Raw genomic sequence first — 16,106 nt, forward strand, 5'->3', positions numbered from 1 at the left:
CTAATCATTCCATCAGTTTCTAGGATTGTTCCAGTGATTTCTTAAATGCACAATTATAACATTATTTTGTAAACAAATAAATAAATAGTAAACACCCAAATTAGGTATCTCATAAGGCCACACAAAACAAATTAGGCCAAGATAAATAAACATGATAATTACAATATCATAAGAGTGTTACAAAGATATTTTCCTTTCAACCATGACAGCTGTTTTGTAACATCTTGTTAAAGGCGTCCTCACCCTTTTTCTTAAAAACTATGCTTACAAGCAAACGGTGTGGACTATTATTGTTTCAATACAAACAAGAAGTATATTAGGATAGATGACATATTTTTAAAGTTGTTACCACAGATTCCTAGATACATCTACATGTATGGTACATTTATGTAGTTGTAGTTTTCAACACATTGTTTTAGTCAACAAGAGTGCACAAGCTGAAATGTCTCACCTGCTTTACTTATGAATCATGATTCACAGATTGATTTTATGTTGATATTCCTAAAGATAAAGTTTAACTTTTACTCAAGTATCACAAACACTTGTGTGATCAATGATCCATGAAAATGAGGCCAAGGTCAGATAAACCAAGCCAGCCTTACAATCATTGTAGTTATAATGGAAGGATTGAAATTCCTTACCTTATTTGACTAATAAAAAACATACCTACAAATCGTTTATGTCGGCACAAGTATCGATCGGGTATTTAGTCGGTGGTATACATGAATGTTACGTTTTGAACTCTTCCTAAGCTTTAATATTGATATGAATGGATCTTTTTAAAGCTGTGCGAGGGACAATACGGAATATTTGACCACGTAGCTATCGCCAGAAGAGTAAAAATTTAACATCCAGTGGTGTTCCCACTTAATATTCTCTCTGAAAACTTGATAATATGATAAATTTTAATCTTCGAAAATGGATGCCGATTTAACTTATAAAGAACTATTTTTATTCTGCAAAAATATAGATCATATACATGTACATAATTTACCAGGTAAAAGTTAAAAATGCATTTTCAATATACTTACTACATGTAAACTGTATAAATGGTGATTAAATCCTAAACACAATTCTAATTACATTGTACATTGTTTGCGCATTGTTTAAACATGTGTAATTCCGTAACATAAGTGTTTATGATTTTTTTAGGATCATGTTTAGCTTTAAAATTAGTGTTTAAGTCCTAATACCTATAATTCTAAAATACATTTAAAAGTGTTTATATCTTTTAAACGGAGATTATTTGGCCCTGCAACTTCAGTCATGTTTCATTAACTTTGAAAATTTTGCATAATAAATGCACGATAAAATATTTTCATTTTCATTTCAACAATTGCATTTAACTATTAAAATTACATATAGACATTACAGATGATACATATGTCTGTGCTAACACTTTATTATTCTAGAGACACACTACCCTGACATTTTTTTTCAGCGGAAGTTAGAAGGTGGTAAATACCGTGCAATATTGATTTGAAAAACCAAAATTGATCGCCGGGCAGGGAATATTGAACATAGTGTCTGCTTCTTCATAAGCGTATAATTGGTTTATTATGTACTTACATCAATTTTCATCTATACGCAATTTTAGTGATACTTTGCCTGTACCATCGAACCTGTCGTGAATAATTGTCGATGTTTCTACTTTGTTTGAATGTTTTGTGCAATATTATCGTATTTTTTCATATGAAAAATCTATCGCATTTCGATTAGAAAAATATCGCATTGGAAACATTTTTCATAATAGAAGCATATCGCTATTCTATTAAGAAAACGTAGCATCATTATCCTATTACAAGTGACTATGGCATAGAATGCAATCGAATAAGTTCTACTGTTTTTGGTACATCACTCAAAGTATTTGGACACCTTAAAAATATAGATCGTTCAAAAATAGTTCTATTTAATGCAAATGCATATTTATGTGTATTTACTTGTATAAATACAACACACTTGGGAAAAAATGTTCAAAATACATGGCAAGTTGTCTATACGTCTGTCCTGTTAAATTCGTCTATGTTTTAAAAAGAATAAACAAGTACTTTCCGATGAATTTTATTCCTTCAAATGTAAAAAGTCGTCTGAGATTTCCCCACAATGCATCTCATTTACAAAAGAAAATATCGCTACTCCACATAAGAAACGGATTTCTCGATTCGCACTTTCCATAGACTGCTTCCTATGTTTGCATTATAACGTAAACTTTTGCGAAATAACCCAAACCTTTACGTTATAACGCACACCTCTGCAAACTAACGCAAACCTTTGCGTTATAACGCCAATTATTTTGATTATAATTAATCATTAAGTTTTAAATATTTTATAATCAAAAACTATATTGAATTTTCATTTTATGATCATCATATAATTTGAAAAAAGCAGAGTTTTGTAAATATTGACATTTGAATGTCCGCCTGCCAGAAAAAATTTGGTTGTAATTTAGTTAAGAGAAGGATCATGAACACAAGGCCAAATCATTATAATAAATATAGATAGGAATAAGAAAATACTTGTATCGCAATAATACACAAATAACGAAAACATTTTGTATCAGAAAATTATAAAAATTTAATGTCAAAATAGATATGTTAAAAGAAAATTTGAATTGAAGTGCCAAGATTTTGAAAATTTTAATTTTTTTATTTACGGGAAGTGGCAAAGTAGAGAAGAGCAAAAAAAATATATATAAAATGATCTTTCGGCTTTAAAATGAATGATTTTGAATAAGAAGGAATGTTGGTGTAAGAAATCGCTTGTTGAAATCTCATAATATAATAAAGGATCTTTGGTAAACAACCATAGGTTTTTAATTTCAATCTAGTGAGGTGAGGTAGCTATTCAAGATGTTTGGGTAGCAATTTAGAGTACATAATTATAATAATGAAAAGTCTTCATCTACTACATTTATTTCAATAGGGTAGCTTGTTTGGATCCACCCAATCTTACACAATGCTCAAACGACCGCTTACTTCGGAAGTTTCTTTCAATTCGGCTACATTAGAAGGGTTGATATTTTTCTTCGGAATTACTTCATTTACTCAATTGTCTTTGTAATATATATATATACACATGTATTAGTTTAAACATTATTTTATTTTTCAAAAGTGCACAAATAACAATTATACAATAGAAATACAGGGATTCTGAAACAAGAGGAACATATATAAATCCGTCTGCCTCGCAAAGGTTTGCATCATTTCGCAAAGGTTTGCGTTATTTCTCAAAAGTTTGCGTTATATCGCAAATATTTGTGTAATAACGCAAAGGTTTGCGTTGTAACGCAAACATAGGAAGAAATATATATATATATATATATATATATATATATATATATATATTCTACCACTGCATCAAGTGTGATACGATATTTATCCACTCGAGACAGTTAAATTTTCACATTTAAAACGCGAGACTCGCCGAGCGTTTTAAATATTTAAAATTTAACTGTCGAGAATAAATATCGTATTACACGAGATTTTGTGGTGGAATCTGTTTCTGTAATGATTTTCAAACAATATGCAGGCAAACTTATTCCGTCATTTCGAATGATCTGTAAAAAGATGTGTTCTTTCTATGTGACGTCATCAGGCATGGTCGCCTTTTTTATGCCGTCACAATAGGAAATTCAGAGGAAAGCAAGTAAATTCGACGTCTTAATCGGATTTTAACCAATGAAGAACTGAGATCAAACGAACCATACGTTGATTAATTTTTTTTTTATACAATGGGTGCAGAAAAGGATAAATTGACGAAGAATTAGAGAAATATATATATAGGTAAATTGAATGGCTTTCCAAATACCGTTTCGATTCCTAACATCACTGAAGAGACATTAATTGCCCCCACATGAAAATTATGAAACAATTCAATTGAGAAAACTAACGGCCTAATTTATAACAAAACAAGTAACGAAAAACAAATATGACAGACATAAACCAACGACAACCACTGAACTACAGGCTACTGACTTGGGACAGACACATAAAGAATGTGGCGGGGTTAAACATGTTTGTGAGCGCTCAACCCTTCCACTAACCTGGGACAGTGGTGTAACAGCACAACATAAGAGCAAACTATAAAAATCAGTTGAAAAAGGCTTAACTCATCAGATCGATACAATGAAGAAAAACATCAAACATAAACACAGACCGGACGTAGCAGGGTATTCAAAAGTTCATTTTGACATTTAGCAGTGGGCTAAAAACTGCTACATCAAAAATCATGAAACGTATAGTTACAATTAAAAAATATAGCGCAATTACATTAAAAAAACATCGCATCTACAATAAAATAGATAGCATTCAATTATTTATTTACAAAAGAAAAACGTAGCAGTTTAATTTTTACAAGGACATAAACTTTTGCTATTACTTTGATATTGAGCATATTTCAAGATTAATTTTCGTTTATATTTCATTGATAGATCAATAGTGTATATGTTCATAAAGAAATCTTCCCTTGTTGCCTGTTTAACTTGTCCACTTGACTTTTTCTCTTTAAACCGACCGTGAAAGGCTGGTAATAGGCTTCAGACCACAATTAATTCCTTTTCTTCGTGGTCAAGGAATGTAGTTCCCAACTATTATATGGGGTAGTTCTTCCTGAGTGTTCTGACTACTGTTTTCTTAGAAAAGTTTACTATTTAAGTGGTCCTATCAGTTGCATATATATTGAAATAAGTAAAACATGTGGGAAAAATTTATTGTTGAAATTGAAAGTAGTGATTTGGCCAAAATGAAAATAGGGTAGAAATTAGACTTCGTCATTTATTCAAGATTCAAATCCTACCATTGGAATGTTAATAGGGCTATCAAAAGAAAAATCAGAGATGGATTGTCCTGGGACAAGAATAATTTATAAAGGACTTTCCGTTTTGAATTTCACTTGAAGTTCGGTATTTTTGTTATTTCATTTTTTTACTACAACCAAATCGATGTCAAGTTTCTTCCTAGAAGAAACTTTACTGCTGGTGGATTATTCCTCGAGGGCATCATTAACTTGGTTTTTGACGTTTTTACCTATTAACTCTGTTTGTTTTGCTCACACATTGTTGTCAATATAATGGAATTCTATGCGACTGGCATAAGTGAGAGGTTAAGCTAGCTATAAAACCAGGTTCCACCATTGTCTACATAAGAAAATGCCTGTACCAAGTCAGGAATATGACAGTTGTTTTCCATTCGTTTGATGTGTTTGAGCTTTTGATTTTGCCAATTGTTAAGGGACTTTCCGTTTTGAATTTTCCTTGGAGTTCGGTATTTTTGTTGTTTTACTTTTTATTAGAATAATAATGGTCTATAAGCAGTTAAATTTATTGCATGTTTGACCCGGTGCAAATTTTTTAATTCAATTTGACTTTTACAAAGAAATGCATTGTAACCAATGAGAAGAATAATTGTGAAACGAGGCCAACAATCGATTTCACACGCTATTGTTTAAAGGTAATACATAAAACTCTTCTGTTTGTCGCGTGAATTAATTCCGGACGTATCTATATATTTTAATATCAAACATTTTTTTTATTGCAAAAAACATCTTTTTTCTCATTGAGTGTCTGCATATTTACAATTTCATATTAGAAAATATCGCGTCTCCACATAAGAAACGGTTTTCACGATTCGCACTTTCCAAAGACTGGTTACTGTTAGGTAATGCGGTTTTTGTTTAAAAATTGACGTGTTAAGCCATTTTCTATATATTGAAGATAATAAAAAAAATCTTACATCCTTTTTTCTCCTTTGGGATAAATATCAAAAGGGAGAACTTTGATATTCCACATCTCCATATAATTGGATACCAAAAGTTCATATGAAAAAGTAATTTTGGCATTGCACACGGTCACATATTTTCAGACTGTTTGATGATTTCATTCAATATCCATGTGATGTGTACGGATTGATTTTTTAGACTGGGAAACATTTGTAATTGGCCTTGGACTACCTTTCAGTAACTACGAGTACTCTGAGATTTGTACTTTGTTAGTTGTTTTTGTGCTGTGTGTCGATGTGATGAGTCTAGCATTTTTCATCTGATTTTTACTGTGTGTTCTTATGTTGTGTTGATTACTGTCACATGTGTTGGGAAGGGTCGAGCGCTCTAGCCTCATCTACTATGTCTTATACAACACCAGTGTTTCCATATTCTTACAGCGTCAATATAGTCTAAGAATAAACTAAAAAACGGTCAAGACGTATTGTCCTAGCGTTTTTGATCATTGTTTATTTTAAATAAATTTAAGTTTATATAAATTTTATTTGAGTCGGTATTTGTAGAAAAAACAAAAACAGATATATATCAAAATTAAATTCTTAAAAACCAAATGATTGCTCGAATCTCTTCAATTGCAAACACCAACACAACATAAACAATTCAATACAAAACATTACTTAAATTCTTATATCAAAAGATAACCCTCATCATTCAAGTGTTTGATTTTTTTTTCGAATTTTAGAATAAGATACCAATTTTGCATTCTTTTTTTGGAAGATCCATGCAAATTATATACAAACACACTGAAATCGTCATTATACAATTAAAGCCTTTGTATGAGGTCGATACGAGTTTATATCGCCGTAAGAGAAGCACATAGACTGAGGACGAAGCCCGAGGTCGATATGTTTCTCTAGGTCGATATAACATCGTATTGACCTCAACCAATGGCTACAATTGTTATATTATTAATCAACAACCATTGCATGAACAATGTAAAATTGGGGATTTCTAGAATGAATTTTTAGTAACATGCTGTATACCCTGTACAATATGCTGTTTTTGACCTACGGAAAGCTAAACACAACAGTATTGGTGTGCAAACTGAGTAAATACAAATGTACATGTGATCAAGTTTTAACGAATCACAAATCCTTAAAAATATTCAATTAAAAAAATGAATGCTTCTTTTTGAAATTTTATTGGGGTGTAAAAGTGTTGACCGAAGCACAATGTGTATGAAGCGCGTAAGCGCTTCATTCTTAAAATGTGTGCACGATCAACACTTTTACAACCCTATCAAATTACTAAAAGAAGCAAGCATTTCTTATAATAACATTTTTATGCTAAGACCATGAAAAAAAGGTTAATCAAGTTTTTCTTTTATTTACCTGTGCACTTTATTTGTTGAAGCACGTGTCATTACGAATGTAACATTTCATTTTGATATGAAGGTTAATTTTTGAATGACGGGCGATTGTTGTTAGCCAATCAAACTAACGGATTCTCGTGAAACATGCATGTAATGTAATTATTTAATAATATTAGTGAATAACATTTTACTGATTACATATTAATAAAAGGATGATACTATTTTATTTTCTTAATTTGGCAAGCAACGTCTATCCCAAAATCTATGGATGCCCGTTCAGGACCTCCAAAAATATGATTTTGAATTTTATCACGGAAAAAGTTCGTATTATAATGAATTATTTGCACAAAGTTTTCTAATTTGATCAAGGATTCATGACTATTTATACTTCGGATTTGTTATCATGAATTCAAACTATATCAATGCGAGGCCCTAAATGGGCTTCCAGAAATCCCTTCAACATGAATATGAAGCGCCGGACAACATGTCAATTTTATAAATATATGTACTATTGTTGAAAATGTTAAAATTATATGATAAAGACTCTCTAATTTTCAAATTCCTGTTGCATTTGACAAATTTTAGATTTTGGCCTTTTGAGTGAAATAAATTTAAAGGAAATAAGCCATACGTCTTTGTTGGATGCTACTGTGATATAAATGTACCATGAATTATTACGAGCTTATATTTTAGAAAAGCTTGCAGTTCTTCAAAAATAACATATAAAAAAAGAAAGAATAAAACAATAATGAAACCAGTCCTTAAATAAAAACATTAAGCCGGATATTGTAAATTGTTAATTTGCTATGTACAATATTGCATCTCATTATGCCCTGAAACGGACAGTCAAACTTTTATTATATTTACACAAACTCAAGATGCAAATACTTTATCCTTTTGTCTCTCCTGGTTTTGGCGTCTACAGGTAACCAGTAATACGATGAACTGGACGATATTCAGGACGAAAAGAACAGAAAACATACCACCAAACAGCAACGTTGTATTTTCATCTACAAACAGAAAGAACAATTAATTCCAAAAATTAAATTGCAACATTAGTCTTTAACAAGTCTACATGCTTGCACTATGAAAAAATTCGCTCTTACTCGGGCTCTCAAAAACATCATGAGAAGTAATCAAACTATTGAATCAAGTTATTTGTCATTATCACAGGACTCAATTTGCACATGATAATAACTGACAGTAAGCCAACAATCTGTATATAATGTACATGAAATTATTCTTTATGGTTTGTCTTCGTCTGATTTTTGTCATGGAGGAGTTGAACACTTTGTGCAGTTTGTTATAATGTCCAGTATTTTTTTTAATGTTTGCCTATTTTTGTGTATATGTCAGATATGAATAAAACTGTTTTATTCTCTACTTGGTTTAACTTGCAACGTCCATACCAGTAGGAACGTCGTATTATCGGTATATAGAACGTCACTGGTGGGTCCAGAGGGGATTCCGGGGTTAGAACACTTCTCTTTATTTTGGTCTTTTTTTTTATAATACACAAAACTCGACAAATTGTGCAGGAATCCTCATTTCTGGCTCAAGCTGCTACTAATATTAAAAAAAAATAAAATGCAGGCAAGAATTTTCATGAAAATCTTAAACCCTTTTCCTTCCCCCACGACCCGCCTATTGTATCTGCTACGTTATATCTGATATATAGGTTTTGATGAAATAATGAAAAAAAAAGAACAATTTTTTGATGCATTTACTAAATTGTAAATAAACAAAATGTCGGCTATCCCAATACACCATATCAAACCCAGGCCGTAGCACTTCACCTGTTCGAGGAATAATCAACTTTTTAATGCATCTGAGAAAGAGAAGAAATCCAAGACCACGCTCAAAACAAGAAAATAAGAAAAATGGATATTTACCAAGTTATTTTCATAGAAATAAAGATCATCTTTAAAAATGAAACATTTCATTGAAAGTACTCTTATGAACCAAAATGTCCCCAATAATATAACTATATTGTACCAATGACCATAATAAAAGGAATTTCCATATAAATTTAGAATACCCAATAAAGCCAATTGCCATGTAGCGTCGATGAAAAAGAGTTGGTTGACCGTTATCTGTTTAAAAGATGACGACAGATATGTATCAATTGTAGTAGCCACGATCTCGTTCTCTCTTCCCCGAATGTGACCTACAGAATTAGACTTATCACCGGGGTTGTACCTTCATGAGCAACACGACACATGTGGAGCAGGATCTGATTAATCTTCTGTAGCATCTGAGATCACACCAGTTTTTGGTGGGGTTCGTGTTGCCCAGTCTTTAGTTTTTTCTATCTTGAGTTTTGTGTAAAGTTGTGTCTTTTGGTCTTTTTCTTTTTTTGCCATAGCGTTGTCAGTTTATTTTCGACTTATGAGTTTGAATGTCCCTTTGATATCTTTCGCCTCTCTTTCAGAAAGTAATGATATGTGTAAATTCAGCCCGGGTTAATATTCAAAGTCGTATAAAATAATTTAAACCATAAAAAAATGTTACACTTTGCAAACATTCATATTTACCTTTATCTGATTCCCTTTGCTCATCTTTGACAACATGATCATTGATGTCTTCCACAGGGTCATTTGCATCACTCACGTCCGATACATCGTCGTTACCGAGGTAACTTCCACATTTTGGTAAACCAGGTGGTGGTTTAGGGATACTTGTGAAGGACTCGTTCAAGACCAGCGCCATTCCATCGTTAGAATGCATATCAATGTGGCAATGTAAAAACCAGATTCCAGGAATTGTAGCTAGAAACCTTACAACAACGTATCCTCCACTGGGTACAATTACAGTGTCTTTTAATACCGCCCCTTGTTGTACAATACTTGGGACATTTCCATTCAACCATGATGAATTGCTCCAAGTGGCACTGTTACACATACTACTTCCTGGTTTGGTATTTCCCCTACAGTCGACATCATAGTTATCTTGAATTAATGCTCCTGTAATTTGATTAAATACGCCATATCCAACCTTCAATACCATGAAGGCATGCCCGTGCATATGTACCGGGTGGTCATCAACTCGTCCTTGACCCATATTAAGGAATGTCATCTGAATTGTGTCGCCCGAATTAATTGTCAAAGAGTTCATACATTCGCATAGTTTTTCCTCCCCACATTCCTGATCTGAACATTGATGTGTTAATTCGTCGGGTTGTGTAAGTGCGGAAACAACTGGTAGCTTGAACTGTCGTCCATTTACGGAAGCCGGTCCTTCTTCGTTATAGCCAGGAAAAGCAAAATTGAGAAAATACTCTTTGAATTTTCCTTTAACTGGAAGGGGAGTTGGAATATTAAGCACAGTACGGAGCTCGGTCAGTCGAGTACAGTTTACATTTTCATTTTCAGGGTAAAAAGGAAACGGGCAATTTACAACTATGCATTTGTTTTCAGACGTACAGTTGGACTTTGAGGATGTAGGTTCTGATAACATTGCTCCTTGATACTGCAATATAGCCTCAGCCTTTGTCGTATATCTCCTATCTAAAGTTTCAGCACGTACCATATAGGTTCCTATTGGCTGGTCGGCTTTCAAAATAAAATTGAATCGTTCACCTGGAGCTATGACAAATGACTCTGCTACAACTGGTACAGTTTCATAACCATCAGCCCCAACAATTGTTAAGTTATGTTGATCAACTGATACTCTCCATGGATAGAGAGCACCAGGTCCAATAACCCTAAATAAGTATTGTTTTCCTTTTGTAACTTTAAATGTTTCAAGCGGCGAACCGTTATGAGATGTATTACTCCAGAATCGTCCACGTCCATTTATAAGCCCTGCATGAGTTCTATAGGGCGTAAATCGAGACATGTCAAGTTGCATTGAAGGAAGTAATTTTTTTCGGTTTTTGTACACACCTCCTTCCTCTTCGAACAAATCATCAGCATCTGAACCATATTCATGGTTCCATTCAAAAACTTGCATTATATGTTCTTCAAGCTGAATTTTATTTGATATTTTTGGCTTTATTATAAATGCACCAAATAAACCATTCAATCTTTGGTGGCCCATGTGTGAATGGTACCAGAATGTTCCTGGTGGATTAGCTGTGAATTTATATTTAAAGGTTTGTCCCGGTGTTATTGGGCATTGTGTAATATAAGGCGGACCATCCATCCATGGAGTATCTTTCATGTCTACGCCGTGCCAATGAATCGACACCGCTTCAGACAACTGCTTGTTATGTACATTGATAATGACTGTTTGTCCCTCATATACTATTATTGGAGGACCAGGGAGGCTTCCGTTTGCGGCAACTACCAGTCTACCAGACGAGCCTTCCCATCCATCTGCTGTAATTATGTCATCCAAGTTGACCGGGGAGGCGTTTGATGTGTCGATGACATTATAAAGGAACAGATTGCCGTTATATGGATAGACAGGACCATCTTCAGACATCATTGCTAGTTTATAATGTATGTTGAGGGATGTTTCACAGATCTTTGCATGGGGATCACATTCAAATGCAGTACTTAATGTTGCAAAAAGAAAAAATAGCAGTAGCTTCATGATGTCGATTCTGAAAAGTGCAAATTTACTTTAGAAGAAGAAAAAAAATATGAATGGGATATCATATATGGAGGATCATTAAAATATCATGTACTTCCTTAAATACGTGATGGTCTGTTAAATGTGCCCTCTGCTTTCCTATTAATAATCTAAATGACATGAATGTATTCTTGAATTGATTTCACTATATAGATTGAGAGTATAAAATGTCAGAAACCTGTTGTTCAGTGGTTGTCGTTTGTTGATGTGGTTCTTAAGTGTTTCTCGTTTCTCGTATTTTATAAAGATTAGACTGTTGGTTTTCCTGTTTGAATTGTTTTACACTAGTCATTTTGTGGCCCTTTATAGCTTTGCTGTTCAGTGTTCAGTGTGAGCCAAGGCTCCGTGTTGAAGGCCGTACTTTGACCTATAATTGTTTACTTTCTACGCATTGTGACTTGGATGGAGAGTTGTCTCATTGGCATGCACTCATACCACATCTTCTTATTTCTATTGAATTTGAAATGTAGTCTTCTTTCAATGACAGACCAAAAATTGCTCGTTGCTCGAGGCTATATCTCCTGTGAAGCCCGAATAACAATTATTTTATACTGGAGTGTCTAGATCAACACCAAATACCATTTTTATCTTTGTTTTCCTTCACAGGGGATATGGGCTCATACCCCTGTTAAGGTAACCAAGCAAATTGCAGGAATAACCAGGATATTTCACCCCAGTATAATGTGGCGTGGTCAATTACATCATAGAGTTGATGGTCAATACTTAATCAGTTTAATGATCATCTTCATTGATGTGACAGTTTATACGGTACATGTATAAGACCATAAAGCAGTGTGTTTAGTCTAAATTAAGAACAGATGTTAATAGCACGATCTTGTGAGAAACTTTATATTGATTGAGTGCGCATGTTTACTCTGTCCTAAGTCAGTAACATTCTAGTTTTGATAATGAAACATAGCTACATAAAGCAGTGTGTTTAGTCTAAATTAAGAACAGATGTTAATAGCACGATCTTGTGAGAAACTTTATATTGATTGAGTGCGCATGTTTACTCTGTCCTAAGTCAGTAACATTCTAGTTTTGATAATGAAACATAGCTACATAAAGCAGTGTGTTTAGTCTAAATTAAGAACAGATGTTAATAGCACGATCTTGTGAGAAACTTTATATTGATTGAGTGCGCATGTTTACTCTGTCCTAAGTCAGTAACATTCTAGTTTTGATAATGAAACATAGCTACATAAAGCAGTGTGTTTAGTCTAAATTAAGAACAGATGTTAATAGCACGATCTTGTGAGAAACTTTATATTGGTCAGTAGTTTTAAAGATGAGTTTAAAGTAATAAGTGGTATGCACGAATGTTATTTGGAAATTATAATCAGTGTGAACCTTTAAATAGATTATACATGTACTGTTATATGAAGATCTATAAACATTAAACATGTGAACATTAAATAGACTTAGTTATAGACAGTAGTGAGCTTATGAAGAAACATTACATTATAGCTGGTTCCCTACGCTAACGGGCAAAACATGGAATATTCGATCCGGGATACATAGATCCGAGAAATCGAAATACACAGAATAAACACCCGTTACAATAATATAACTCAGTAGGTAGAATATAGCTATACAGCTATGAACACTTATGGTTCTACATCCTGGTGATACCAGTTTTTGTACTTATATTTTATCATTGCACAATTAATGTCATGCTTTACTCAGACTTATACAAAAGGTTATTAATTTAACATTGTAGTGATATTTTTGAATATTTTCTTTATCTGTACTATAAAATATAGGAGATGTGGTATGATTGCCAATGAGACAACTATGCAGCAGATACCAAATGACGTAGATGTTCGCGATACCATTTGTTTTGTTTAATTTGATAATTTAAATCAAAATCTAATGAATTCAAACATTAATATGTATTGCTATATACAGTTATGAACACTCATTGTCCTACGTCCTGACAATAGTTAGAAGTCAAGGTTTTGCTTTTCTCAGACTATATTTATGACGTCTTTATACCAAATCCAATGGTTGTATACTGATTGATGATTTAGTTTGGGAAACTTTGTTTCTTCATTAGTTGAAATTGGCCTTTACTTAGATTTAGTAATTGCGAGATTTGTTAGCTAGCTACATTGTGTTTTTTTGTCTCTTTGTTAAGATTCTGTGTGTGTTTAGTGCCGACCTGATGAATCGAGCCTTTTTCAACATATTTCTATAGTTTGATTTAATGCTGTGCTGTTAAACAACTGTCCCAGGTTATGGGTGGCGGTTGAGCTCTCACAAAATGGTCCAACGAAGCCACATTATGTATGCACCTGTCCCAAGTCATGATGCCTGTAATGCAGTGGCTGTAGTTAGTTGCTGGCGGCCATATTGTTTTTTGTTTATTGTTCTTTAGCAAAAATCAAATATTTGGGCTCCTTTTTTGAATTGTTTCACAATTATACTGTCCTGCATAAGCTCGGTAAATATACTATTTCTTTTCTCTGTAGTAGCGAATAACAAATTAATCGTATGTTAGGTAATGCGGTTTTTATTTTAAAATTGACGTGTTAAGCCATTTTTTATATATTGAAGATTATAAAACATTTTACTGAAATAGTGCCTGTAGAAAGTAACATATCTTGTCTCCTATTTTTAAAATAACCCTGCGTAAAGTATGTTCATGATCTTAAAATATACACATGTCTTCACCGGGGCAAACTTTAATCAAATATACGCTGAATATTTACATATTTTACATCAAAATGATCATGCAATAACGAATTTGTTATATTTACATCATCAATTGTAGCTGGAACACATTCAATGTTCACGTCAAATTGTGTAATCCGCTATTAAATTTGAAAGACTCGTTCTTTTAGAATCTACACCGAGCTCGTTTTTGACAGCAAGATAAATATAATTATCATAAAGCTCGTCAATAACAAATCTCTGTTGTAATGAAATAAAAAAATAATACTGCATATATAAAGTGGACATTTGTGCGTGAAAATAACGAAAACAATTATTAATAAATTACAATTGTTAACTGTAGAGATCGTCAAATTGTGCGATATAGTCTAAGTGAAGTACCGGCAGGTAAGTACCGACAGGTGGCTGGACTAACAATAATACAAACGTTTGTTTAACTTACATTTTCCTTATTCTCTTTCAACCAAGCTCCGTAGTCATTACTAGCCTACAAACAAAATCTTATTTATTATATATAATTTAATTTCTTTCGTAATGCGCAGAGTCCTTATCTGATGACCTCCGTTTTGAACAGTTATAAGAAACCTTGAATTAAATTTTAAAGCTTGAATTTTTAAGTTGCCTGGAAGTTAGCCCCATGATGAAAGAATGTCGCTTACACAATTATTGAAGTTCAGATGTACTCAAATGACCCAATGACGATTAAATAACGTACTTTGGGTAGGTCGTAAACAAGAGAAAATGGAATCAACCCAGTAAGGTGGTAGTTGACTTTGGCTAATTAGGAACAGGGTAATTCAGTATTTCTAATAAGAACAAAATGTGAATTTTTTATCCTTGCTCTTATACAAATTCCTTTTCATCCATCTTTTGAAACTGTACAGCATTGCAATGACATTTAACAACCAGATATGGGAAGTTACAGCAACAAATAATTCCCGGCTCTAATATAATATATTTCTTCTGTGATGGGACGTAGAAATTTGTCGTAAAATCGTCAGAAAGCTCACGAGACAGTGTTTAGAAATTTATATATATTTATGTCAAATTAGATAACGAATATTTATCCATGATAGTATACCTTTGATAGTCAATTAGGTATTTTTTATAGTTTGTTTGTTTACTCTATACGCGAAGATACCACATAAGCTACTCAACAGATGTGTTTCACACATAGGGTGGAAACGTGTCCAAACGTGTACTTAAAATTACATTGCGTCCAATCATGACCAATTATATTTCCCCAAACTTTTAATATTCTCTTTGCTTTAATGTGTCCGAGTTCTTACCTCGCCCAACACGAATCTGCAAAAACGTACCAGACAAATTTTTAGCGAAATTGTGTTTCTATGTATCTGTTTTATTTCACTTAACAATACCAAAAGGAGATTGCGACTGTCCTAAGACAGGAACTTCCGTCAGTTTGCTTGAGTGCTAATTTTTATGCGACTGTTCCAAGTCAGGAACCTCATCAGTTTAAATGGAGCGCTCTTGAGTTTGATTGAGTGCGCATGATTACTCTGTCCTAAGTCAGTAACATTCTAGTTTTGATAAGTGCTCATGCTTACGCGACTATCCCAAGTCAGCAATCTCCTCAGTTTGGTTGAGTATTCAAGTTTACGCGAACTATAATTTATTGTATCGTAAATGACTTCCAACAACAAAACCACAATTTCTTATTGTTTGTGTAACTTTGGATTCATTCTAATAGATATAAGAAGAAGATGTAAGAAGATGTAGTATGAGTTGCCAATGAGACAACTCTCCATCC

General features: G+C 33.1%; 1 protein-coding gene across 1 annotated transcript in view; it reads right to left on the minus strand.

The window, feature by feature from the left end:
* The window catches only part of LOC127705938 (uncharacterized), a 42,439-nt gene that overhangs the window by 11,708 nt on the left and 14,625 nt on the right, over positions 1–16,106 (minus strand). The window contains exon 2 of the mRNA XM_052210652.1: positions 14,778–14,822. The gene's annotated coding sequence lies outside the window, so the exon portion shown is untranslated. The remainder of the gene's footprint in view (positions 1–14,777; positions 14,823–16,106) is intronic.

This window comes from Mytilus californianus, unplaced genomic scaffold, assembly GCF_021869535.1.
Source record: "Mytilus californianus isolate M0D057914Y unplaced genomic scaffold, xbMytCali1.0.p SCAF_1, whole genome shotgun sequence".
Classification (NCBI taxonomy): Eukaryota; Metazoa; Mollusca; class Bivalvia; order Mytilida; family Mytilidae; genus Mytilus; species Mytilus californianus.